The following is a 25,914-nucleotide window of genomic DNA, read 5'->3' on the forward strand; positions in this document are numbered from 1 at the left end:
CATTGCCTCGCTCACCGGTTTCCAAGCTGCGGTACTATCAGCTCCTCCGACAGGCTCCTCGGGGTGCCCAAACACAGCCCCCGCCTTCTTTCGTACAGCCTCGAGACGGTGGTCGATCAAGCCCAACGTCGCGTTCCTGGGGGAGTGCGGGGTAGGTGCTCGAGATATTGCCTCGCCATGCATCAATGTGCCGATGCTACTGACCACCAACCCCGAACGCGTCCGGGCGATGGCAACATGCGCCGAAGGCTTACGCATGCCCCTCAGCTCTGGGATCTTCAGGGAAGCGCTGCAGGTCGTCGTGTTCCAAACTGGACTACTTGAAGAACACCTTCAGGTGGTCCGATGCCGTGGTGCGCGTTGCTCCCTCCTCCCTGTAGGTATCCATCTTTGCCGAGGAGATCAAAGGACAAGCTCCTGCGTAAGTCCGAGTTCATTATGTATAAGGTGGGGTTGGAACCGGCCTACGTTGCTCGTGTGCCCGGAATTCTCTGTCTTAGCCTCGAGGGCCGACTCAGGCCCAGGTACTACGTTATAAGAGCATCTTCAACAGCCGCGTTTCGCGCCGCGCCTAAAAAATACACTACGTTATAAGAGCATCTTCAACAGCCGCGCTTCGCGCCGCGTCTAAAAAATGTATTTACAGCGCACACCGGCTGATTTAGCGCAGGGATAGGCGCTGGCTCCAACAGCCGCGCTATAATGCACAGCGCGCGCCGCTCCAGCAGTGCCCAAAAATGCAGCGCGCGCAGCACGCACAAACCACATATACATTTTAAAAAATAGGAGAAAAACGATCAAACAAACAAAATAAATTAACAATAAATAGTTATTACAACTCAAACAAATAGTTTATCGTTCAATACAACAAATAATGCAATAAATACAACCAATAGTTCATGAACAATACAATACAAATAATGCAATCAAATCATGCTCTTTGTCGTCCATGCCATGCCCACCACTCTTCAATCAGATCCTTCTGAAGATCATTGTGTTGCGGGACGTCGAATGGCATGATACGAGGCAACAAAATGGGCTACCCTTTCAGCCCTCCGTCGCACTCGCACGGGATGTCCCAAGAGCTCATACTGTGAGTAGTCTACATCTTGGCCACGCTGATTCTCGATGATCATGTTGTGCATGATCACACAAGCGTGCATGATGTACCAAAGCATTTTTTGATCCCAAAATCTAGCCGGTCCTCTCACAATAGCAAATTGGGCTTGCAAAATCCCAAATGCTCTCTCCACATCTTTTCTAGCAACCGCCTGAGCATTGTGGAAATCAAGATTTTTCTTACCTTCTGGCTTTTTCAACGGCTTCACGAAGGTTTGCCACTTTGGATAGATGCCATCCGCTAGATAATAGCCATAGTTGTACGTACGGCCATTTGCTACAAACTGCACGGTGGCAATTCACCATTCGCAATCTTATTCATCAGTGGTGACCGGTTGACAACATTGATGTCATTCAAAGATCCAGGCATTCCAAAGAATGCATGCCAAATCCAAGTCTCATGATCGGCCACCGCTTCAAGGATTATAGTGGAACCCTTTTTTTGGCCGTGGAATTGCCCATGCCATGCCTTTGGACAATTCTTCCAACTCCAATGCATGCAATCTATTGAGCCAAGCATGCCAGGAAAGCCGCGAGATTTGTTCATCGCCAATAGCCTTGCGGCGTCTTCAGCAGTGGGAGATCTCAAATACTCGTCGCCAAACACTTGCACAATTCCCACTGCAAAGCGCTTGACACACATGATGGCTTGGCTCTCGCCCATAGCCAAGTGATCATCAACTAGATCAGCCGGGATACCGTATGCCAACATACGCAAACCGGCTGTCACCTTCAGAAAGGTGCTATGCCCGAGCTCTCCGACGGCATTCCTCCTTTGCTTGAAAAACCGGTCATGGCTCGCTAGTTTCTCTGCAATGCGCTTGAACAAGTCTGTGCTCATCCTAAACCGGCGACGAAATACGACTCCGGATATGTGGGATTCTCCACGAAATAGTTCTTCATCAATCTGTTATGGGCATCAATCCTATCTCTCCAAATTTTTTCCCGACCCATAACCGAACCACCGTGCTTGGGTTTTTTTATTGATATGCATAGCTATGATCATTGCAAGATCCTCCTCCTCTTCCATATCAAATTCTTCTTCGGAAGAATCATACGACGAACTCATCTACAATGTTCAATACTATACTATAAAAACTACAATTCAAAACATGCACCAAATTCATAAGTTTGAAGCAATACATACCTTGTAGGCGTTTTGTCGAACACCTTGCTGGCGCGGCGCGGCAGCGAGCGCTCGGGCGCTATTCCTCGGACGTCGGAGTCACGCGAGGGCCGGCCGGACTAGGAGGGGGTGGGGCGGAAGCGCGGCGGCGCGGTGAGGCCGGGGAAGCGCCTGAACGGTTGCCGGGGGGCGCGGGCGGCGGCCGCAGCGGAGACAGGCCGGGGAAGCGCTTGAGTTGTCGCCGGCGGCGCGGGGATAGGCCGGGGAAGCGCTGAACGGTCGCCGGGGGCGCGAGCGGCGGCAGCGGCGCGGTCGGATGGGGGCGGCGGCGCGGTCGCGAGAGTGCAGGAGCGAGCGCAGGAGAGAGCAGGAGCGAGCGCGGGAGAGTCGCGCTCGCGGGAGCCGGCACAGCAAATAATGGGCGCGGGATTGCGTTTCGGCCAGCGTGCTGAACTGGAAATGGCGTGCGCGCCGTTTTTGCGCGCCCGCTAGAGCTGCCGCCGCGTTGCGCGCGCGCTAAAACTGTCTTTTTTTTACGGCGCGGCGCTTGTATAGCGCGCCTGTTGGAGATGCTCTAATGTTGGGAAAATCTAATTTGCACCGCCGCATCCAATCCTTCCCGTGCGTTCACGTCCAAGCATTAAAAAAAAGGCACCCGTCGCTTTCAAACTGCTCCACAACAGCATGGGCTCATACATGCATGCATGTGGCTGAAAAAATGATTTTATCTCACAGATTAATAATTTGATTAAAGATTCGCCTTTACCATTAGGTTCGTCTCGACGAAACCTTCAAAATAAGATCCCATGTGTACATGTTTCGTTGATTTTTTTTCGTCGTTCCTAGTTGTCACATTTATGTCATGATAGTTGTCATCTTATGGGTGTGCAGTTATCACAAAAATTATACATAGTTACCGGGGCAATAATTTTATACCTTTTAAGTATTGCAGTGTTATGTGGAGCTAAAAATGGTTATTAAAGCACTAACAATAAGCAAGTAAATGCATGAACCAACACAAGCACAATGAATCAAGTTTTTCGGTGGGGTATATCGACATTCATAAACCTGATAATCAAGTTAATTTAATATGAGAACTATGTGATAAATAATGTGACAAGTAAATAATAGTATTCTGGCAACTATCGATGAAAAAAATATTGTCGAAACATATCAACATGGGATCTAGTTTCGAAAATCTCAATACGAGAAAGTTAACAATGAAAACAGATCGTCAATTGAATTTATAGTTTAAGAGATAAAACTTTTTTAAAGTTTAACATTAGAGGAATCTTTGCTGATGTCATGCAGGTGTATTAGTTTGCATGTGCGTGAAGGAAACTGCGGCACCGAAAGACGCATGTGCTGCGCCGTTATGTAGTGGCTCCCTATAATGTTTCTAATGGAAATCGATTGCACAAGCGCATCCCCAAGTACTATACAATCTTCAAGGCAACCAATCAGGTATTCTTTGAGGCGTATATATTCCCTCATAAGGAAGCTGCATCGCACCTTGCTAAGTACTATGACACAGCTTGCCGAGGGGAAGTGCCCACTGGATTCACATTGACAGGAACCGAGAATGGTCTATGAAAATTGGGACTGCCTACGACACAACCAAAATTTCTCCCCGTGTGGTAAGGTGCTAATTCCTTTCGCGGTGTTCTTTGTCTTAGTGGATGTTGTTTGTCCGCTTTGACTGTTATATGTCTATTCGACACCTGCTTGGTCGTTGCTAATGCGTGATGAAACTGATAATTTGATTCCCGAATCCTGATATGTCAATGCCATCATGTTTATGTGTGGTTGATCCAAATCTGAGATAATGTACATGTAGAAGGGCATGATATATGTAAATCCTTAGTCAATTGCAAGCCTTCAACTTGCATTTTCTTTTCTTAACATTCATGAATCTAGATGATGTACATCTTTATGAGATGCATGAAGATTGCAATGATATATCAGATGCAACTCAGCAACACTGTAGGGTGAAAGAGTGAAAGAAGTTGAAATCAATATCTTCATAGCTATGTACTATGTCCTTTCTCCAATAAAATTATGTTAATTCAACAACTCTGACTATACTGACAAACTTCATATTTGTGTACACTGACCATATTGACCAGAATGCAATATGTATTTTATTAGATTAGTGCTTATGATAAGTTGGCGTACTTAAAAGTAAATTTGGGAATGGGAATGCAATATGGCTTCCTATGTTGAGCAGAATTAGGATTTCTCAATAAGATGAAGCTCCTGTTTTTGGGGGGATAAGAGACACATGTTCCTCTATTCTTACACTATGCAATCTTTGCACTCTTTTGCTAAAAAACAAATATCTACACTCACGTTTTGGTAAGTATTGTTGGTCAGTTTCTCTGTGGTGCTTATATAGAATTTTTAAGCCTGATAAATTTCCATTTTAATTGTTCTTAACAGATGCTTTGTTGCCAAAGCTTGCAAATTGCATAAACATTTATACATTATACTTTGTGTCTTGGTGCTTGTTCAATGCCTAGCATGGCTATAGTTTACACTTGTCCCTTGTGAACCTGTTGAGACAATGTGGAGCAACAAGAAGTAGGATCATATTCAACAATACATCAGGCGCATTTTTCTTGCTTGGAATGATGCATCAGGCTTTAATTCAACAATATCTAACCTTTTGAGGCGCTCCGGAAGAAAGAAAGGTGCACATTGTGCGGTTACGAGCATGATGTTGGTGTGTTTCTTGATACTAGAAAAGTGCCTTGCTTTGCAACGGATCCAAAATAGACTAATGCATTTTCATAAACTTGAAACAAAATCAACTTTTTTTCTGGTATATATATCACTTAAAATATTTTAGGTTTTGCCCAAAATTTATTCCTCATTCATGTTTGGATGAGATGGTGGAGAGACGAGGATGGTCTGGAGAGACTAAGGGGTTTTCTGCCAATGTATAGCATAGTGGGAGGGGTGTTTTTGCCAAAAGTATAACAACTTGCCTCGCATGCATTAGATGCAGATGAGATGGTTAGAAATGATGGATGGCAGACACACCATCATTACCAACTGGGTCTTTTATAAGAGTAGAGTTGACTGTAACTCCAAAATGGTATCTGTTGGTTTCTGAAAGTGTGCACCGCGATGCTCCCTGTTATATGCACGCACCTTGCTGAAATCCTGCAATATGTGTTCTATTTTGAATTTTAAGAGGCAGATGTGTGTGATCATCATGGTGCAGATCAATGTCTTAAATGAATCTGCCATGCTGCCCTAGCTACTATATATACACATAAAACCTCTTTTTTTTTTTTCTTTTCGAGGTGTTGGCGATCGTGTTGTATACTTTTATAAAGCTGACTTGAAAGGTTTAGATTTACCTTTATTTTTGTGGCATCTGTTTAGCACTAGGGAATGAGAGAAGTCAGTTTTGTCACTCAAAAATGGAAATGTTCTATCCTTTGCACCTGAACAAAACTTGAGACGGTAGATAGATAGAGCCAGTTCAACATGTAACATCCCTAAATGGTGGAAAGCTCCAGGAAGAATCAGTTCATTCTTCACGTTGTTGACCTACTGAATCAGAAAGCAATGTGGAGTCGGCTATATCGTCACGGTAACTCCAGAAGAGGACTCTAGAGATGAACGGTTCATCACATTTCAGATAAAAATCCCAATGCATCTCATTCCCCGGGAAATTGCACTATCTGACTCACTAGTAGAAAACGGGCCTTTGACCGGGACCATTTAGTCCCGGCCTGCCTCTGGGCCGGGACTAAAGGCCCGGCCTGCCTCTGGGCCGGGACTAAAGGCCCGGCCACGTCGCCCCAATTCTCATATCCTCCCTCGAGCCTTTAGTCCCGCCCCGTAATGAGCCTTTAGTCCCGGTTCGTGTCCCAAACCGGGACTAAAGGGCTACGCGGTGGGCAGCCCGCATGCGCGCCACCTTTAGTCCCGGTTTGCCTCTCAAACCGGGACTAAAGTCCTCTGCCTATATATAGCACAGCCCCCCTCTCCCCTCTTCGTTGCATTTTTCTTGGATGGAGGATTGTGGGTGGGTGCTTGCTCTCCACTTTTTTTGATGCACTAGAGGTGTTTGTTGAAATGTGTGTTAGAGCGATGCCGCTTCAGTTCACCGAACACAACTACGATATGAGATGCCCGAGCCACGCTTAAACCTCTTCCTCTTTATTTCTACTTATTCTAAAAGGTTAGCAACTATATTTCCTCGTTTAGACCGTGCGGTACTAGTTTTTAGGATCGTGATTGTATTTGATATACTGTCGTATAACGCAGATGAGCCATCCATGGATGTACGGTGATCGACGCACATCCGCTTACAGAGAAGGCGTGCATTCTTTTCGAGATGCAGCCGATGCGAACAAGCATGGTGGTGGCTATATGTTTTGTCCATGTGTTGAATGTCGGAATGAGAAGGATTACACTTCTTCAAGAGTCATTCAGAGCCACCTGCTTCGGTCCGGTTTTATGTCAGGCTATAATGTTTGGACCAAGCACGGAGAAAGAGGGGTTATGATGGAAGACGACGATGAAGAAGAAGAGAATGATGATGACAACTACCGATCTATGTTCCCTGAGTATGCTGATACCGCAATGGAAGACAATGAAGAAGAAGATCAGGATGAAGAACGGGAACCAGATGAGCCCGCTGATGATCTTGGCCGGGTCATTTCTGATGCACGACGAGGTTGCGACACAGAAAAGGAGAGGTTGCAGTTCGAGCAGATGTTACAGGACCACAACAAATTGTTGTACCAAACTTGTGAAGATGGCTAGAAGAAGCTGGGTAGCACACTGGAATTGCTGAAGTGGAAGGCAGAGACCGGTGTGACTGACTTGTCATTCGAAAAGTTGCTGGTACTGATGAAGAAGATGCTTCCAAGAAAGAACGAATTGCCCGCCAGCACGTACGAAGCAAAGAAGCTTGTCTGCCCTCTAGGATTAGACGTGCAGAAGATACATGCATGCCCTAATGACTGCATCCTCTACCGCGGTGAGAAGTACAAGAATATGGATAAATGCCCGGTATGCACTGCATTGCGGTATAAGATCAGAAAAGATGACCCTGGTGATATTGAGGGCGAGCCACCCAGGAAGAGGGTTCCTGCCAAGGTGATGTGGTATGCTCCTATAATACCACGGTTGAAACGTCTATTCAGAAATAAAGATCATGCGAAGTTGTTGCGATGGCACATGGAAGATCGTATGAAAGACGATAAGTTGAGGCACACCGCTGATGGTCGGCAGTGGAGAAAAGTCGAGAGAGAGTTCCCGAGATTTGCAGCTGACGCAAGGAACTTATGGTTAGGTCTGAGTACGGATGGCATGAATCCTTTTGGGGAGCAGAGTTGCAGTCACAGCACCTGGCCCGTTACTCTATGTATCTACAACCTTCCTCCTTGGTTGTGCATGAAGCGGAAGTTCATTATTATGCGAGTGCTTATACAAGGTCCAAAGCAACCCGGCAACGATATTGATGTGTACCTAAGGCCATTAGTTGATGAACTTTTACAGCTGTGGGCCGAACCAGGTGTACGTGTGTGGGACGAGCACAAACAAGAGGAATTTGACCTTCGAGCGTTGCTTTTCGTAACCATCAATGATTTGCCTGCTCTTAGTAACATTTCAGGACAGTCAAACAAGGGATACAATGCATGCACGCACTGTTTGGATCAGACAGAAAGTATATATCTCGACAACTGTAGGAAGAATGTGTATCCGTACAATCGTCGTTTTCTTCCGCCCAAGCATCCCTTAAAGAAAAAAGGCAAGCATTTCAATGGCAAGGCAGAACCCCGGGGGAAGCCTGTCATCCGTACTGGTGTTGAAGTATTTGATATGGTCAAAGATTTAAAAGTAATCTTTGGAAAGGGTCCTGGCAGCCAACCTGTTCCTAACGGCCCTGATAAGCGCGTACCCATGTGGAAGAAGAAATCTATATTTTGGGAGCTACCCTACTGGGAAGTCCATGAGGTCCGCTCGGCAATCGACGCGATGCACCTAACGAAGAATCTCTGCGTGAATATTCTAGGCTTCTTGGGCTTGTATGGGAAGTCAAAAGATACACCGGAAGCACGGGAGGACCAGGAACGTCATAAAGGAAGAGATGGCATGCATCCAGGGCAGTTTCAAGGGCGTGCCAGCTACGCTCTTACTAAGGAAGAGAAGGAAATCTTCTTTGAAGTCCTGTTCAGTATCAAGGCCCCGACTGGCTTCTCGTCGAAAATAAAGGGAATCGTAAATATGAAAGACAAAAAATTTCCAAAACCTAAAGTCTCATGACTGCCACGTGCTTATGACGCAATTGCTTCCGGTTGCATTGAGGGGAATTCTACCGGAAAATGTTCGCCTGGTAATTGTGAAGGTATGTGCATTCCTCAATGCAATTTCTCAGAAGGTAATCGATCGAGAAAGTCTATCAGGGTTACAGATTGATGTGGTCCAATGTCTGGTCAGCTTTGAGCTGTTGTTCCCGCCATCCTTCTTCAATATAATGACACACCTCCTAGTTCACCTAGTCGAAGAGATTAGAATTCTCGGTCCTGTGTTTCTACACAATATGTTCCCCTTCGAGAGGTTCATGAGAGTCTTAAAGAAATATGTTCGTAACCGTGCTAGGCCAGAAGGAAGCATCTTCAAGGGCTATGGAACAGAGGAGGTCATTGAGTTTTGTGTGGACTTTCTTCCTGACCTTAAGCCGATTGGTGTTCCTGAATCTCGGTATGAGGGTAGGCTGACAGGAAAAGGCACACTAGGAAGGAAAGCAAAAGTATGTATGGACGGGCATTCTTTCTCTCAAGCACACTACACAGTTCTACACAATTCCATCGTGGTGGCTCCGTATATCGTGAGACACAAGAATATTCTACGCCCCGAAAACCCGGGGAAGGCTGACTCTTGGATTAAAGGGGAACACGAGAAGACTTTCGGCAGTTGGTTGCAGACACATCTCATGAATGACGACACCGTTGAAGATGAGATGTATTGTTTGGCCAGGGCACCATCTTCGACTATATGTACTTTCCAAGGGTATGAGATAAATGGGAATACATTTTACACGGTTGCCCAAGATAAAAAGAGCACCAACCAAAATAGCGGTGTCCGCTTTGATGCAACAGACGAGAATGGGCACTGTTTGGAAACATATTACGGGTACATAGAGGAGATATGGGAACTTGACTATGGACCTACTTTTAAGATCCCTTTATTTCGGTGCAAATGGGTGAAGCTGACAGGAGGCAGGGTAGTTGTAGACCAAAAGTACGGCATGACAACAGTGGATCTCAACAATCTTGCGTACATGGACGAACCATTTGTCCTAGCCAATGATGTCGCTCAGGTTTTCTATGTGAAGGACATGTCTACATTAACGAGAAAAAGAAATCAGCAAAAGAAGATATCGTCCGATGAGCCAAAACGCCACATAGTTCTTTCAGGGAAAAGAAACATCGTGGGAGTAGATGACAAGACAGACATGTCAGAAGATTATAATAAGTTTCATGAAATTCCGCCCTTCAAAGTGAAAACTGACCCAAGAATCCTACTGAATGATGAAGATTCTCCATGGCTACGACCCAGAAGAAAACAGAAATAATAGATAGGAATATTGGTGCAATAATGAAATAATGTATTAAACCTTTTATGTAATGCATGTATGGAATGTACTAAATTTCAAACACTTTTCATTTTCATAGTATCCATATAAGAGATGAGTTCTCGTTCGAAACCCTGATACTTCGACAGAGATTGTCCGTTTTGTACACGAAGTGCATCCAGTTTTTGTCGTAGCCCTCTCAACTTTTTAACACATGCTATGTGGGTGAAATGATGATAGCATGCCAACTTTCAACATTTTCAGAGTTCATTTGTAGTGCTTTTCAATTTCAGGGTCAACTAGCTCAAAAAAAAAGTAAATGCACGAAATATATCAAATGAAGTCAGAAATTGTTGAAATTTTGTGGTGTGCCTTTGAATGGTGCATTTTGAACACACGAAAAGTATGGAGTTCAAATAATTTCAAAAAAATGAAATCCCTTTGTAAGAGATGAGTTCTCGTTCGAAACCGTGATACTTCGAGAGAGATTGTCCGTTTTGTACACGAAGTGCATTCAGTTTTTGTCGTAGCCCTCTCAACTTTTTAACACATGCTATGTGGGTGAAATTATGATAGCATGCCAACTTTCAACATTTTCAGAGTTCATTTGTAGTGCTTTTCAATTTCAGGGTCAACTAGCTCAAAAAAAATAAGTAAATGCACGAAATATACCAAATGAAGTCAGAAATTGTTGAAATTTTGTGGTGTGCCTTTGAATGGTGCATTTTGAACACACAAAAAGTATGGAGTTCAAATAAGTTCAAAAAAATGAAATCCCTTTGTAAGAGATGAGTTCTCGTTCGAAACCCTGATACTTCAAGAGAGATTGTCCGTTTTGTACACGAAGTGCATCCAGTTTTTGTCGTAGCCCTCTCAAATTTTTAACACATGCTATGTGGGTCAAATGATGATAGCATGAGAACTTTCAACATTTTCAGAGTTCATTTGTAGTGCTTTTCAATTTCAGGGTCAACTAGCTCAAAAAAAAAAAAGTAAATGCATGAAATATATGAAATGAAGTCAGAAATTGTTGAAATTTTGTGGTGTGCCTTTGAATGGTGCATTTTGAACACACAAAAAGTATGGAGTTCAAATAAGTTCAAAAAATGAAATCCCTTTGTAAGAGATGAGTTCTCGTTCGAAACCCTGATACTTCGAGAGAGATTGTCCGTTTTGTACACGAAGTGCATCCAGTTTTTGTCGTAGCCCTCTCAACTTTTTAACACATGCTATGTGGGTCAAATGATGATAGCATGCCAACTTTCAACATTTTCAGAGTTCATTTGTAGTGCTTTTAAGTTTCAGGGTCAACTAGCTCAAAACAAAAAGTAAATGCACGAAATATATCAAATGAAGTCAGAAATTGTTGAAATTTTGGGGTGTGCCTTTGAATGGTGCATTTTGAACACACCAAAAGTATGGAGTTCAAATAAGTTCAAAAAAATGAAATCCCTTTGTAAGAGACGAGTTCTCGTTCGAAACCCCGATACTTCGAGAGAGATTGTCCATTTTGTACACGAAGTGCATTCAGTTTTTCTCGTAGCCCTCTCAACTTTTTAACACATGCTATGTGGGTGAAATGATGATAGCATACCAACTTTCAACATTTTCAGAGTTCATTTGTAGTGCTTTTAAATTTCACGGTCAACTAGCTCCAAAAAAAAAGCAAATGCACGAAATATACGAAATTAAGTCAGAAATTGTTGAAATTTTGTGGTGTGCCCTTGAATGGTGCATTTTGAACACAGAAAAAGTATGGAGTTCAAATAAGTTCAAAAAAATGAAATCCCTTTGTAAGAGATGAGTTCTCGTTCGAAACCCTGATACTTCGGGACAGATTGTCCGTTTTGTACACGAAGTGCATCAAATTTTTGTCGTAGCCCCCTCAACTTTTTAACACATGCTATGTGGGCCAAATGATGATAGCATGCCAACTTTCAACATTTTCAGAGTTCATTTGTAGTGCTTTTAAGTTTCAGGGTCAACTAGCTCAAAAAAAAAAGTAAATGCACGAAATATATCAAATGAAGTCAGAAATTGTTGATATTTTGTGGTGTGCCTTTTAATGGTGCATTTTGAACACACCAAAAGTATGGAGTTCAAATAAGTTCAAAAAAATGAAATCCCTTTGTAAGAGATGAGTTCTGGTTCGAAACCCTAATACTTCGAGAGAGATTGTCCATTTTGTACACGAAGTGCATTCAGTTTTTGTCGTAGCCCTCTCAACTTTTTAACACATGCTATGTGGGTGAAATGATGATAGCATACCAACTTTCAACATTTTCAGAGTTCATTTGTAGTGCTTTTCAATTTCAGGGTCAACTAGCTCAAAAAAATAAGTAAATGCACGAAATATACGAAATGAAGTCAGAAATTGTTGAAATTTTGTGGTGTGCCTTTGATTGGTGCATTTTGAACACAAAAAAAGTATGGAGTTCAAATAAGTTCAAAAAATGAAATCCCTTTGTAAGAGATGAGTTCTCGTTCGAAACCGTGATACTTCGAGAGAGATTGTCCATTTTGTACACGAAGTGCATCCAGTTTTTGTCGTAGCCCTCTCAACTTTCTAACACATGCTATGTGGGTCAAATGATGATAGCATGCCAACTTTCAACATTTTCAGAGTTCATTTGTAGTGCTTTTCAATTTCAGGGTCAACTAGCTCAAAAAAAATAAGTAAATGCACGGAATATATTAAATAAAGTCAGAAATTGTTGAAATTTTGTGGTGTGCCTTTGAATGGTGCATTTTGGACACACCAAAAGTATGGAGTTCAAATAAGTTCAAAAAAATGAAATCCCTTTGTAAGAGATGAGTTCTCGTTCGAAACCCTAATACTTCGAGAGAGATTGTCCGTTTTGTACACGAAGTGCATTCAGTTTTTGTCGTAGCCCTCTCAACTTTTTAACACATGCTATGTGGGTGAAATTATGATAGCATGCCAACTTTCAACATTTTCAGAGTTCATTTGTAGTGCTTTTCAATTTCAGGGTCAACTAGCTCAAAAAAAAAGTAAATGCACGAAATATACCAAATGAAGTCAGAAATTGTTGAAATTTTGTGGTGTGCCTTTGAATGGTGCATTTTGAACACACAAAAAGTATGAAGTTCAGATAAGTTCAAAAAAATGAAATCCCTTTGTAAGAGATGAGTTCTCGTTCAAAACCCTGATACTTCAAGAGAGATTGTCCGTTTTGTATATGAAGTGCGTCCAGTTTTTGTCGTAGCCCTCTCAACTTTTTAACACATGCTATGTGTGTGAAATCATGATAGCATGCCAACTTTCAACATTTTCAGAGTTCATTTGTAGTGCTTTTCAATTTCAGGGTCAACTAGCTCAAAAAAAAAAAGTAAATCCACGAAATATACCAAATGAAGTCAGAAATTGTTGGAATTTTGTGATGTGACTTTGAATGGTGCATTTGGAACACACAAAAAGTATGGAGTTCAAATAAGTTCAAAAAAATGAAATCCCTTTGTAAGAGATGAGTTCTCGTTCGAAACCGTGATACTTCGAGAGAGATTGGCCGTTTTGTACACGAAGTGCATCCAGTTTTGTCGTAGCCCTCTCAACTTTTTAACACATGCTATGTGGGTGAAATGATGATAGCATGCCAACTTTCAACATTTTCAGAGTTCATTTGTAGTGCTTTTCAATTTCAGGGTCAACTAGCTGAAAAAAAAGTAAATCCATGAAATATACCAAATGAAGTGAGAAATTGTTGAAATTTTGTGATGTGCCTTTGAATGGTGCATTTTGAACACACAAAAAGTATGGAGTTCAAATAAGTTCAAAAAATCATTGCAGAACATATGGCCAAATTAATACAAGTTCATCATCACATTAAAGCCAAAGAACAGTAGTGAGCAAATGTTATTATTGCAAAAAATAAATACATAAAGTTCTCTCATAAAACAACATACAACTATGTAAAACATTTAAATGCAACAACAAACGCGATCAAAATCGCAACTAAGGTAACAATTGACCCAACAACATAATGATACCAAGCCTCTTTATCAATGGCATATTTTCTAATATTCCTAATCTTCAAGCGCATTTCATCCATCGTCAAGCGCATTGCATCCATCTTCAACCGCATCGCATCGATCTTCATCTTGCGATCATCGATGACATCGGCGACATGCAGCTCCAGTTCCATATTCTTATCCTCAATTATTTTCAATTTTTTCTTCAAATATTTGTTTTATTTTTAACCAAATTTAACTTCTCGACAAGAATTTTTATGTGGGTTGTAATTTCCGGTTCACATACCTCCTAGATTAAAAAATATATGTCATATTGGTCGTCATAGTTGTCATAAACACTAAATAAAACAAATAGTTATAAATGATAATATATACCACATCCGAATCATAGACAGGACGAGGGCCGACGGAGGCGGATACCAAAACCATCGCACTATAATAACAAAAAATAATGAAAGTGAGTAATTTATACAAGTATGTATCTAAATCATACAAGTAAGATTTTTTTGATTTTAAAAAGAAGATAAGAACAAGAGGCTCACCACGGTGGTGCTCGCAGTTGGTGTGCACGGCCAAACCTAGACAAATATTAAGGAAAATGAAGCTTGGAGGTCGAGTTTGGAGAGGAGAAAGCTTAAGTAGAGTGGCTCGGGCATTTCATCGAACACGTCATGTGCATGAACTAGAGTGGCAAGAGCATGGCATGGTCACACTTCAACAACCAAAAAACAGGGGATATGGCGGGCAGGGGCGAGGGTTTATATAGGCAAAACCTTAGTCCTGGTTCTTGCCACGCCCCGGGACTAAAGGCCCCTGCTTCCCGCCTTCTTGTCCGCCGAAAAAGGGCCTTTAGTCCCGGGTCGTGGCTCCACCCGGGACTAAAGACCCCCTTTAGTCCCGGTTGGAGCCACGCCCCGGGACTAAAGTCCCCTGTTTCCCGCCGTCTAGTCTGCCCGAAAAAGGGTCTTTAGTCCCGGGTCGTGGCGCCACCCGGGACTAAAGGGGTCTTTAGTCCCGGATCGAGCCCCGAACCGGGACTACAGATCCACGTGTATAAGCGGGAGTTAGAAAATTTCGAACCCAAATCGTCCATTTTCTCTTCTCTTCCTCCCGTTCTCCTGCCCGGCGCGGCAAGCGACGAACTCGACGACGCCGTCAGGCTGCCCGCCGTCCTGCTCGTCGCCGCCTGCCGTCCTCCTCGCCGTCATCGTCGTCCTGCTCGCCGCCGCCGCCGTCCTCGTCGCCGCGCGCCGCCCTCCTCCTCGCCGCGCGCTGCCGTCCTCCTCGCCTTGCGCCGTCGACACCCCCGGCCGGTAAGCCCCACGCCCCCTCCTCCCCAACACTCCGGCCAGCACAAGCAAAGAAGAAAAAGGAGAAGAAAGGAATAAAAAGGAGAAGAAAGGAAGAAAAAGGAGAAGAAAAGAAGAAAAAGGAGAAGAAAGGAAGAAAAAGGAAAAGAAATGAAGAAAAAGGAGAAGAAAGGAAGAAAAAGGGAAGAAAGAAAGAAAAAGGAGAAGAAAGGAAGAAAAGGAGAATAAGAAAAGGAGGAGAAGAAAAGAAGAAAAAGGAGAATAAGAAGAGGAGGAGAGGAGAAGAAAAGGAAAAATAGAAGAAGAGGAGAGGAGACGAAGTAGTAGAACAATAGGAGAAGTAGAAGTAGAAGAAGAAGTAGAAGAAGAGGAGAAATAGAAGAAGAGAAAAAATTAGTTTAGGGTTACAAGAAGAAGTGTATATGCTATTGTATAGTGTATATGCTTAAGTGTTAATAGTGTTACTTAGATTATTGCTTAATTTTGCTATTGTATATGCTTAAGTGTTAATAGTTTAATTTTTCTATTGTATATGCTTAAGTGTTAATAGTTTATTTTTAGGAAGAAAATTAATAAAACTAGTTTAATTTTGCTGTTGTATATGCTTAAGTGTCCGGGACTGGGCTCCGCCAGGCTCGTATTTTAGAGTTTAGGTTCTAGCCAAGACCCGGGACTAAAGGTCCTCCTATATAAAACGAGCCTTCGAAGTTTCCAACCCCTCTTATATAGTTTGTTAGTTTATTAGTTAATCAAATGTCCGTTTTTTGCAGAACTATGGATCCACATATCAGGAACCTCGAAGAGGAAGAACTTCTTGAAGATATAATCAAAGACGGCCCCGACGTTGAACCAGCCGAATCTCCGACGTCATATCTAAATGACTCCGGATATGGAATGGAGGTCGAGCGACACGAAGATGAAGCCTATGGGGCAGGAGATAGGTCCAATGAAGGAGAAGGCGATGATAGCTCCACTGATGGAGAAGCCGGTGGAGAAGCCGGTGAAAAAATAATAAAGTCCGGCGAGGTATACATATGAAGTTCGACAATCACTTGTAATATGTGAAAAATATTGGAGATAGCTCTATATTGTATACATATACATTCATTTGATGAATGTTTCTCCCTCTTAGGCCTCCACATCGAGCAAATCTACGAAACGAGGCCCGACTAGAAAGTTGGATGCACGGACGCATTACACCTTTGAGGTGATAATGCCTACGGGCGAACCCAAGCTTCCTAAGAATGCTGCTGACACATTCAAGAAGAAATGCCGAGTTCTCGTTAGGGATCACGTCCCGAACAGCGTTCGGGAGTGAAACAAGCGCAAAGGGGCAGCCGATAGTGACTATGTCGCTGAAAGGTACAAAGATAATCTTTGGAATGATCTCATGTCACATTTCAACCTGTCAGAATATGAGAATGAAGACGCCGCAGACAAACTGAGGGCCAAAGTCAAGTAGTGGACTCTAAAGAAGATGGCCGAACTGTTCCGTAGCTGGAAGAAGAAGCTATGGAAAAACTATCTTGAGACCAAGAAAGTGCTAGTATTCGAGGGGTATCTAGCCAAGCAGGCGAATCACTGGAAGGAATTTCAAGAGTACAAGGAGTCAGAAGATGCCCAGGCATTATTAGAAAAGAACAAGATAAATGCAGATAAGAAGAAATATCACCACAAGCTGGGGCCAGGGGGCTATGAGACTGCCATCCCAAAGTGGGAAAAGAAAGAGCAAGATCTGATAGATAAAGGCATCGTACCTGAACCACTCCGTGATGAGTGGGAATTGAGAGCAAGAAATTGGTTCCTTGCGCATGGTGGGTCGTACGACGAAAAAACAGGGGACCTCATCTGCAATGACAATCTTAGGATACCCAGGGAGAATTGGAAAAGGATAGTGAAAGAAATTAAGGAGGGACAAAGAAAGTTCACTGCAGATAGAGATAAAGATTTGCTCACACTGGTCCTCGACAATGACGAACATGGAGGACAAACGCGAGGCTTCGGTCCATCTTACCCGTGGTGGCTTGGGTTTGCCAGAGACCAAGACACTTACAGAAGCCGAGAGAGAGCAAAGAAGCGCCAGCAGGATGAGGAGAATGACAAGTTCAACCAGTTGCTTGCGAGGATTAACGAGCAACAGAAGCAGATTGATGAGCTTAGAGGAGTACCGCGCCAGGAAGATCCTGCACTTGATATTACCGGCGCCCCATCTAAGTAGAAAAGCAGCGCGGCTGAATTTGAGGCCCCGCCCGGCGATGAACGAAGAATAATACAGGGCGGTCCCGGCTACCCCGTGGATGGAATCAAGGAGTCAACATCATGTGAACTCCATCAGAAATTCAAGAACATATACATGAAGGTGGCTGTTGGACAAGCTTTACCTTCTGGCCCTGATGCACGCTGGCATGGCCGTGAGATTCCAGCTGGCTTTGCTAAAGTCGGGGTGGATGAAATCATGACGGGGTTTAGTGATATGGAGCTCGACATAGCTGGACCCGAAGATGAGAGGACACTCGGAGAAGTACTGGGTGGAGTCATCCTATGGGACAAGAACTACATCAAGCTTCCAGGCTCGGCCCCAAGGACAACACCGCCTCCGAGTCGTCGCAGGTCACCTACACCTCCATTACCTCCAAGCCCTCCACATGACGTCGGCCAGCACAACACGAGTCCATCTCTATCTCCGCCGCCGCCCGCTCCGGATACAAAGCCTGAGCCTGCCACGGATACAAAGCGGGAGCGTGCCACCAAGAATGCTCCGCCGCCGCCCGCTCCGGATACAAAGCCTGAGCCTGTCATGGATACAAAGCGGGAGCGTGCCACCAAGAACGCTCCGCTGCCACCCGCTCCGGATACAAAGCCTGAGCCTGCCACGGATACAAAGCGGGAGCGTGCCACTAAGAATGCTCCGACGTCGCCCGCTCCGGATACGCAGCCTGAGCCTGCCACGGATACAAAGCGGGAGCGTGCCACCAAGAACGCTCCGGATACGCAGCCTGAGCCTGCCACGGATACAAAGCGGGAGCGTGCCACCAAGAACGCTCCGCCGCCGCCCGCTCCGGATACGCAGCCTGAGCCTGCCACGGATACAAAGCGGGAGCGTGCCACCAAGAACGCTCCGCCGCCGCCCGCTCCGGATACAAAGCCTGAGCCTGCCACGGATACAAAGCGGGAGCGTGCCACCAAGAACGCTCCGCCGACGATTCCTAAGCCACAGAGCACCCCAAAGCGCAAACGGTCGCCCCTCCCAAAGGTATGTCATGATAATCTTCCTATCGGACCTTATGATCGTACCCCCTTCCATCACAGTATGACTTACACCATAAGCCTGATGACTATACATGCACATTGCCAGCACAACACGAGTCCATCTCGATCACCACCGCCGGACTTGGGTCGTCCGTCTCTACCGCCTCCCGCTCCGGATACTAAGCGGGAGCATGCCACCAAGAACGCTACGCCGACGATTCCTAAGCCACAGAGCACCCCAAAGCGCAAACTGTCGCCCCTCCCAAAGGTACGTCATGCTAATCTTCCTATCAGACCTTATGACTTACACCATAAGCCTGATGACTATACACGTACATTGCAGAAGGAAGTGAAAAAGAGCAGATCACGTGCAAGTGCAAGTGGGAGCAAATCAAGTTCAACTACAAGCAAGAAAAAATCAGACGTTCCTCAGCTTGGACAACAGGCCAAATAGTCGATCCCACCCCTCAAGGTGTTAATCGAGAATGTTCCCCCTTCGATGCAGGGTCTAGCTTTAGAAAGTGCAAAGAAGTTGGTGGCTGCATGTGGTGTCTCGGTTGAAGAATTGCTGTCTTCCCAAGACGACAAGATACCCAAGGCTGTGGTAGCCCCTAAGCCACAGTTTGTCTTGGGTGAGCTTTGGTCAGCAAAGATGATCTCCCAACAAATATGCGTTACTTGCATCAATGGTACTTAAGTGAATCAAAGAACGGGAGAACGATGATCGTGCTGAGTGTCCCCAAGGAGTACTACGGCCGCCCTGCACAAATCCATATCGACTTTGATGAACTCTTCCAAATGTACAATGGCGACGCCCTCGACAAATCGTATATGAGTTGCTATTGTCTGTAAGGTTTTCAATTCGTTGTCTACATATATATAACTTGTTTAGTTATTTCAATTCATTATCTATATATAACTTGTACTCTATTATGCAGAATGAAGATTCTGTATTGTAAAAGTAAGTGCATCCTAAATATTGGGTTTATTGACCCAGATAAAATACATATAGCGACGCTAACTAATTATCCCAAGGAGACGGAGGAAAACCTTCTAAGGTTTCTAATAGATCAAAATTTCTGTGACCACATACTGTTTCCATACAACTTCAGGTGAGGGTCTTTACTCTGTTGTGTCCATTCACTTATAAGTGTGATTGATAAGTTACTGACACTTATATATATATACATGTGCAGCTTCCATTGGATTCTGTTGGACATTCAAATTGATAAGGGAAGAGTTGATGCCGTCGACCCATTATCGAGACCCTTGAAACAGTTCCAAAGCCTGCAGGACATGCTCCAAGGGTAATTTTAATCATTCTTGCGCTCTATCGGTCTCTTTCGATGATTTTCTGATATATCAATTAATGAAAAACTGAGCAAATCATTATCCTTGTCGGGCAGGGTTTGGAAGCGGTTCAAGTGCGTGACTCCCGGTAACTTTCATTAGAAGCTGACCTTTAAAGCGGCTCAGGTAAGTAGTAGTATGATATACTTCTATTAATTTTCAATACATTTATGATGCTAGATTATTATTTTGATTATATATATTCTATTCTCGTAAAGTGCGACCAGCAGCCACGGGGAACACATCTATGCGGATAGTATGTTTGCGAGACCATTCGCATGTTTACCTCTGAGCACAAGGATCACAGATTCGACGTAAGCAATAAACATTCACACCTCTATTTTTACCCGTCATTCTTTGCTATCATGATTGATATTCATATTCATCTCCTCTTCTTATATAGCACACGGCCATGACGACGAAGGTCCTACCAGAGCAACGCGCGATTGCTGTTGCAGAGGAGCTTGCGACCTTTCTGAGGACGCAAGCTATAGATGACAAAAGACGATTTAGTGTAGCTAGGGGCCATTACTGATGTCCGTCCATGTAATCGAATAGACGGACTCTAGTCCCGATAATTCAGATCTCCATATAATTGTATATATATGCTCGCTTGTAAGATAAGTTAATTATATATGTATATATATATATATATATATGCATAATTATTTCTATTTTAAATTATATTGAAACTAATACCCGAACACCAAACTAGGCATCACGTTAATCTTCCGAACACCTAAACCCTACAACCCTAAAACCCAAAAATAATTTCATTCAAAAAAAAAGCCAAAAACCAGCAAAATCTGAAAATCTTTAGTCCCGGTCCGTGTAACGAGCCGGGACTAAAGGGCACGAGCCGGGACTAAAGGGCCTGCCCCTGGGGCGCTACGAGGCGGCCACGTGGAGCACCTTTAGTCCCGGCATGTAAGAGGACCGGGACGAAAAGGTTAGGCCTTTAATCCCGCCCCTTTAGTCCCGGTTGGTGAACCGGGACTAAAGCCCCTTACGGGCCGGGGCTATAGGCCCTGTCCCCACTAGTGACTGGTGATACTCATTATGCTCGTTATTTTTGCTCTCCTTGTATACTTTCATGCATTTTCCCTCTAGCAACTAAATGTGATTGAGCTACATAGGTGAGGTAGTTATTTATAGAAGGTTAGCAAATGGAGATAGTGTCTAGCCGAGATATCATTCCTTCACCAAACTTCACATGATAGCCATTCATTTCTACCCCTTGTGAAATTTATTCTCATAGCAGTTGATGCAATTGTTTAAGAATTGTTGATGCTTTGTGGTGCCTATCTATGGTTTAAGCAACCCAAAGCTGAATACTGTTGCACAGAAAAGGATAAATCAACTATTGCGAAGTAGAACAACGAGAAATAATACTCTCTTCTTTTTATGAGAGAGTACGAGAATATCCTAGTCAACATTTAGAAAAAAGGAGAATATCCTATTATATATTATTAAAAACATATAAGTATGTAAATAAAAACTTATTAGTATTTCTTGATTTCTATCGCGGTACAGAAATAAAATATATGTGCTACCAAACCCAGTTCGTAAGACCATCTACAGCCGGACTAGAAAACCCGCCTCCTAAACATCCGCGGGCGCACCCGTGCACGACTCCGGACAGCGTTGGACGTCCCCTCAAAAGTCCTAACGAGCAACCACACTCGTCGTATCAAAACCCTCAAATTGATGCAAATCCATGGACATGAATAATATAAGACAAATTCGTCACCGATTTAACAATTCAACAATGCAACAAAGCAAAATAAACTACGATTCAACAATTCAAACATGTCAAAATGAAATTCATCGTCTATGCGGCGTCTGGCCAACATGATGAATGAATCGACGGTCGCCATCTGGGTCACGCCAGCGACTGATGTGGCCGCTCTCGCCCCCTCGTACTAAATGAAAAGCAACTCTGAGTGACAAGATTTATGTTACGGGTGGGATTGGATTAACAGACAAATCACCTAATTCTTGGGACATCTATGACAAAGCCACATAATCTTGGTGCTCCCACAAGAACCCGATGCTCACCCCTGACATCGTCAAATTCATGGTGTTGGATGATGACTTGGTGAACATCAACAAGGCATCCAGGAACATGATGTACTTTGCGGGTATATAAGACACGGTCGACCAGTCCTTGATGGCCAAGGAGAATGAGGTTTTCGCCCTATCCCCTAGTTGAAAATTGAAATGATGTCATGACTGAGTGGCAATCCGTGTAACTTTACGCTTGGGATTTTCCTCCCACATGAGGGTAACTCTGAAAGTTGCAATAGCTGAACAACATAGCTGCACACTGGAGGCCATTAGATGAGGGTGAGAGAACACCCACGGCAAGCCTCTTGTTTCATCATGCCACTGGAATGAGTAATCAAGGTAATGCTAGACGAGGACTCCAGGGATATTTAGTTCGTTATAGTTCCAATCAAATTCCCAACACATCTCATTCCGTGAAATTGCACTATCTGACCGGAGACACTCATCATGCTCATCATTGTTGCCCTCCATGAAATTGCAATATCTAACTGGTGACACTCATCATGCTCATCATTGTTGGCCTCCTCACACACTTGGTCATGCTTTCTCCCTCTAGCAACTAGACATGACTCTGCCATACAATTAAGGTAGTGGTTATTTATAGAAGGTTAGCGAATGGACATGATGTGTGGCCCAGACATCATTCCTTCATCAAGCTTCACATGACAGTTGTTGTGGCCATTCATTTCTACCCCTTGTGATATTTATTATGATAGAAGGTGATGAATAGTTTTCTTTTTGAGGGTTAGGCGACACAATTCTTGAAGAATTGCTGCCGCTTTGTGGTTCCCATCTACGATTTAAGCGACCCAAAGCTGAACAAACAAGGACAAAGCAACAATTGGAAAGTGAAACAACAGAGAAATAAAACTCTTGCTTTTTATGAGAAAATAGAAGATGTATAACAAAGCTTGATTTCCATCACGGTACAAAATTGAAACATATGTGCTACCAAACCCTATTCGTAAACATCCGCAGCCGTGCCCGGGCACAACTCCGAACAGTGTCGGATGTCCCCTCATAAGTCGTACCAAACAACCACGCTCCGCATATCAAAACCCTAAAAGCCATGCAAATCCATGAACGTCAATCATATGACACGAATTCATCACCAATTCAATAATGGAACAATGTGGCAAAGCAAAATGAACCGCAATTAAACAATGCAAACATGGCAAATGAAACTCAACGTAAGGGCCGCATGCGGCCAACATAACGAATCACTCAACAGTCGCCATATGGGTCATGTCTACGGTTGCATGCCGTGGCCGCTCTAGCTCCCTTACACTCCCTACGTGGGTTGATCTCCTTCCACCTCACCTCAAGCCTAATGTGCGGATCCAAAAGATATACATTGACCAACATTATCCTCGAATCCTACGTGTCTTGAGCAAGTTGCAACCACTCCTACAACTTCTTCTCTTCGTTATTCGATCCAATCGATTGTTGGGAGCTTAAGCCATCATTTCCCTTCAACCTCTTGTTGTTCTTGAGGTGATCGTCAAGTTGTTGCCACTTTGGTGTGACATTTCATTTCAACCAAAATAGCTTAAAGTGAATGGATTCTTCTTGATTTCTTGGTACAAGTGGCCGCCAACCCCATCTATCAAGCAAGAATTACTAATGGGAATGCAACAATCAAAGCTAGCATTTGAAATGATGACAAAATAAAGAAAGTCAACTTACATGACTATTGATTCCAACCCCACCATGAGTCCTGCAATCCACAGAGGAATGGTGGCCGACATACTTGTTCACGTTGTCTTGAACGATGGACCATCTATGTTGGAGAGAGGCCTCATTGCGGGTGACATGGATATGGTCCGACTGCACATATTTCTTATGTTCATGGTAGTGCTTATGAATCTTTTCCTGGTACTTATTCCCTTCTGCTCCATTCCAAATATAAGGTCCATGTTGTGGCCAACCAAGCTTCAACCAACAAAACATCATGAAGGGTTGTATCGGTAGGTCTAAACGACAAGATTTATGTTACCAAAGTCCTCATACTAACAAACAAGTCAGCTAATTCTTGGGATATCTATGACAAACCACAAACTCCTGGTGCTCGCACAAGAACAAATTCTCACCCCTCACATTTTCAAATCCGTGATGTTAGATGATAGAGATGGTGACCGTCCACAAGGTGTCCCGGAACATGACATAATTTACACTTATATATGACCTCACTAACCAACTTTTAGAGGGGCAAGGAGAATGAGATCGCCTTGTGCTGGCCCGATGATGATCATTGTTGACGGGATGATCTACATACTCGATCAATCCCTCTATACCAAGCTGATGATGTTGATTAATGGGATGAAGGAGTGGGTGATGTATGGCAGGCTACCAGACAAGCTCACGCGCCCGCCCTATGAGCTTTTGGCTATCGACAGGAAGATCTACATGATTGGCCGAGGGATGAGCACGATGACCATCACTATGGACATGGCGCCCAGGATGGACGGGTTCCTTGTGTCCTCGTCAACGGGCCCAGCGATGGAGCATGACTTCCCACCAGAGAAGTGCGGGCTCATCACCACGTGAAGAACTGCAATTACAGTGGATACTTTTTCTTTTCTTTTAGTTGTATATCGACTTATGTATTTTTGGTTGTATTGTACGTTGAATTTTAAATGTAACATGAGGAAAGTAAACCTCAGGTTGTTTATTCCTCGGTGAGTTGTATGTTTGTACTTGTTGAATGTGAATGAATCTGATCTTTCACATCATGTCAAACCGTCTTTTCCCTGTTCACTCGCTAAGAACTGAAACAGTGTCATGAACCTATTCATTGGCCATCCTTCATTTGACCACATTTGACAGCCTAGTAACCATCATGGTTATGTCCCGGAATCCTGGTAGATCATCTTGACGGAATGCCATCCAGTCTCAAAGAGATGGATGGATACTTCAAGACCGGAAATCTTACGTGTGCAACCACAAGTAATTATTGGGTCTAGCTTGGTTAACCTTAGTCGTGACTCTGGTAGGTCAGATTGCTACGAGATTGGATGGTCACTAACTCTCTACCGGAGGATCGCTTTGGAATACCATGTTTCAATTGTCCCGTTTTCAAACACCTCTACTGGAGGATCGCTTTGGACGACTATGTTTCGATTGTCCCGTTTTCAAACACCACGTAGTGCGAGTACACAACAAGAGGGATTGAATCTTGCGTGTAAAGTGTACAAACCTTTCCAGAGTGTTAAACTAATCGATTAGCCGTGTCCCCGGTTACAGATATCATGAGCACCGGAGATGATACTATCAGCTAGTCTCAACACAATTAATTATGATGAGTGGGTTTATTAATAATTTTGGGATATGTGAATTGGTTGGCGGAACCATCTCATTAACAACCAATTTTATAGTAGGGATATTACGTTTGCCTCTTTGTTGTAGGGAAAATAAAACCATCTTTTATGCAAAACCTCAGACAGAGAGCCACAAAGCCATATTGCATATAGAATAGTTTTATCATCTGCTTCTTATTGTGAGCTTGCCGATACATTCAATGTACTGACCTAAACGGTTGCAACGTATTATGTTGCAGATACTTCTCCGACAAGTAATAGTACGATATAGGGTTATGGTCTACACTCAACTTGCCGTTGGCGTTGATGGGACTCCACTCCCGTTTGACTGTTTCCGCTGAGATATATCAGGTATATATAAGTTTTACGTTATTTACATGTGATCGCACTTTGATATATATATACAGAATAATTAAAATATTAATAATAAATCTAAACTATATTAAGTTATAAATTTAGGTTTTAATGTTGATATACGTGATTACGTATACGAGTAAATACAAACTTATTTATTTATTTTATATAATTTTTAATACGAAGTGTTTTTAAATTATTTCGCTTATATTGCAGGATCTTTGAGGGACTGTCGAGGCCAACAAGACGACTGAGGTGTACGCAGTGGTGTAATATCCTACTCAGTACTCACCATATTTATCATTATGTTGTTTCAGATGTAGCTAAGTGTTGGGGAACGTCGCATGGGAAACAAAAATTTTCCGACGCGCACGAAGACCTATCATGGTGATGTCCATCTACGAGAGGGGATGAGTGATCTACGTACCTTTG

At 43.4% G+C, this 25,914-nt stretch overlaps 1 pseudogene; it reads left to right on the forward strand.

Annotated features, from left to right (window-relative positions):
- The first annotated feature begins 256 nt into the window (after positions 1 to 256).
- On the forward strand, positions 257 to 24,358 carry LOC123404902 (annotated as a pseudogene).
- The last annotated feature ends 1,556 nt before the right edge of the window (positions 24,359 to 25,914 follow it).

The sequence above is a fragment of the Hordeum vulgare genome, chromosome 6H (genome assembly GCF_904849725.1).
Source record: "Hordeum vulgare subsp. vulgare chromosome 6H, MorexV3_pseudomolecules_assembly, whole genome shotgun sequence".
NCBI classification, from domain to species: Eukaryota; Viridiplantae; Streptophyta; class Magnoliopsida; order Poales; family Poaceae; genus Hordeum; species Hordeum vulgare.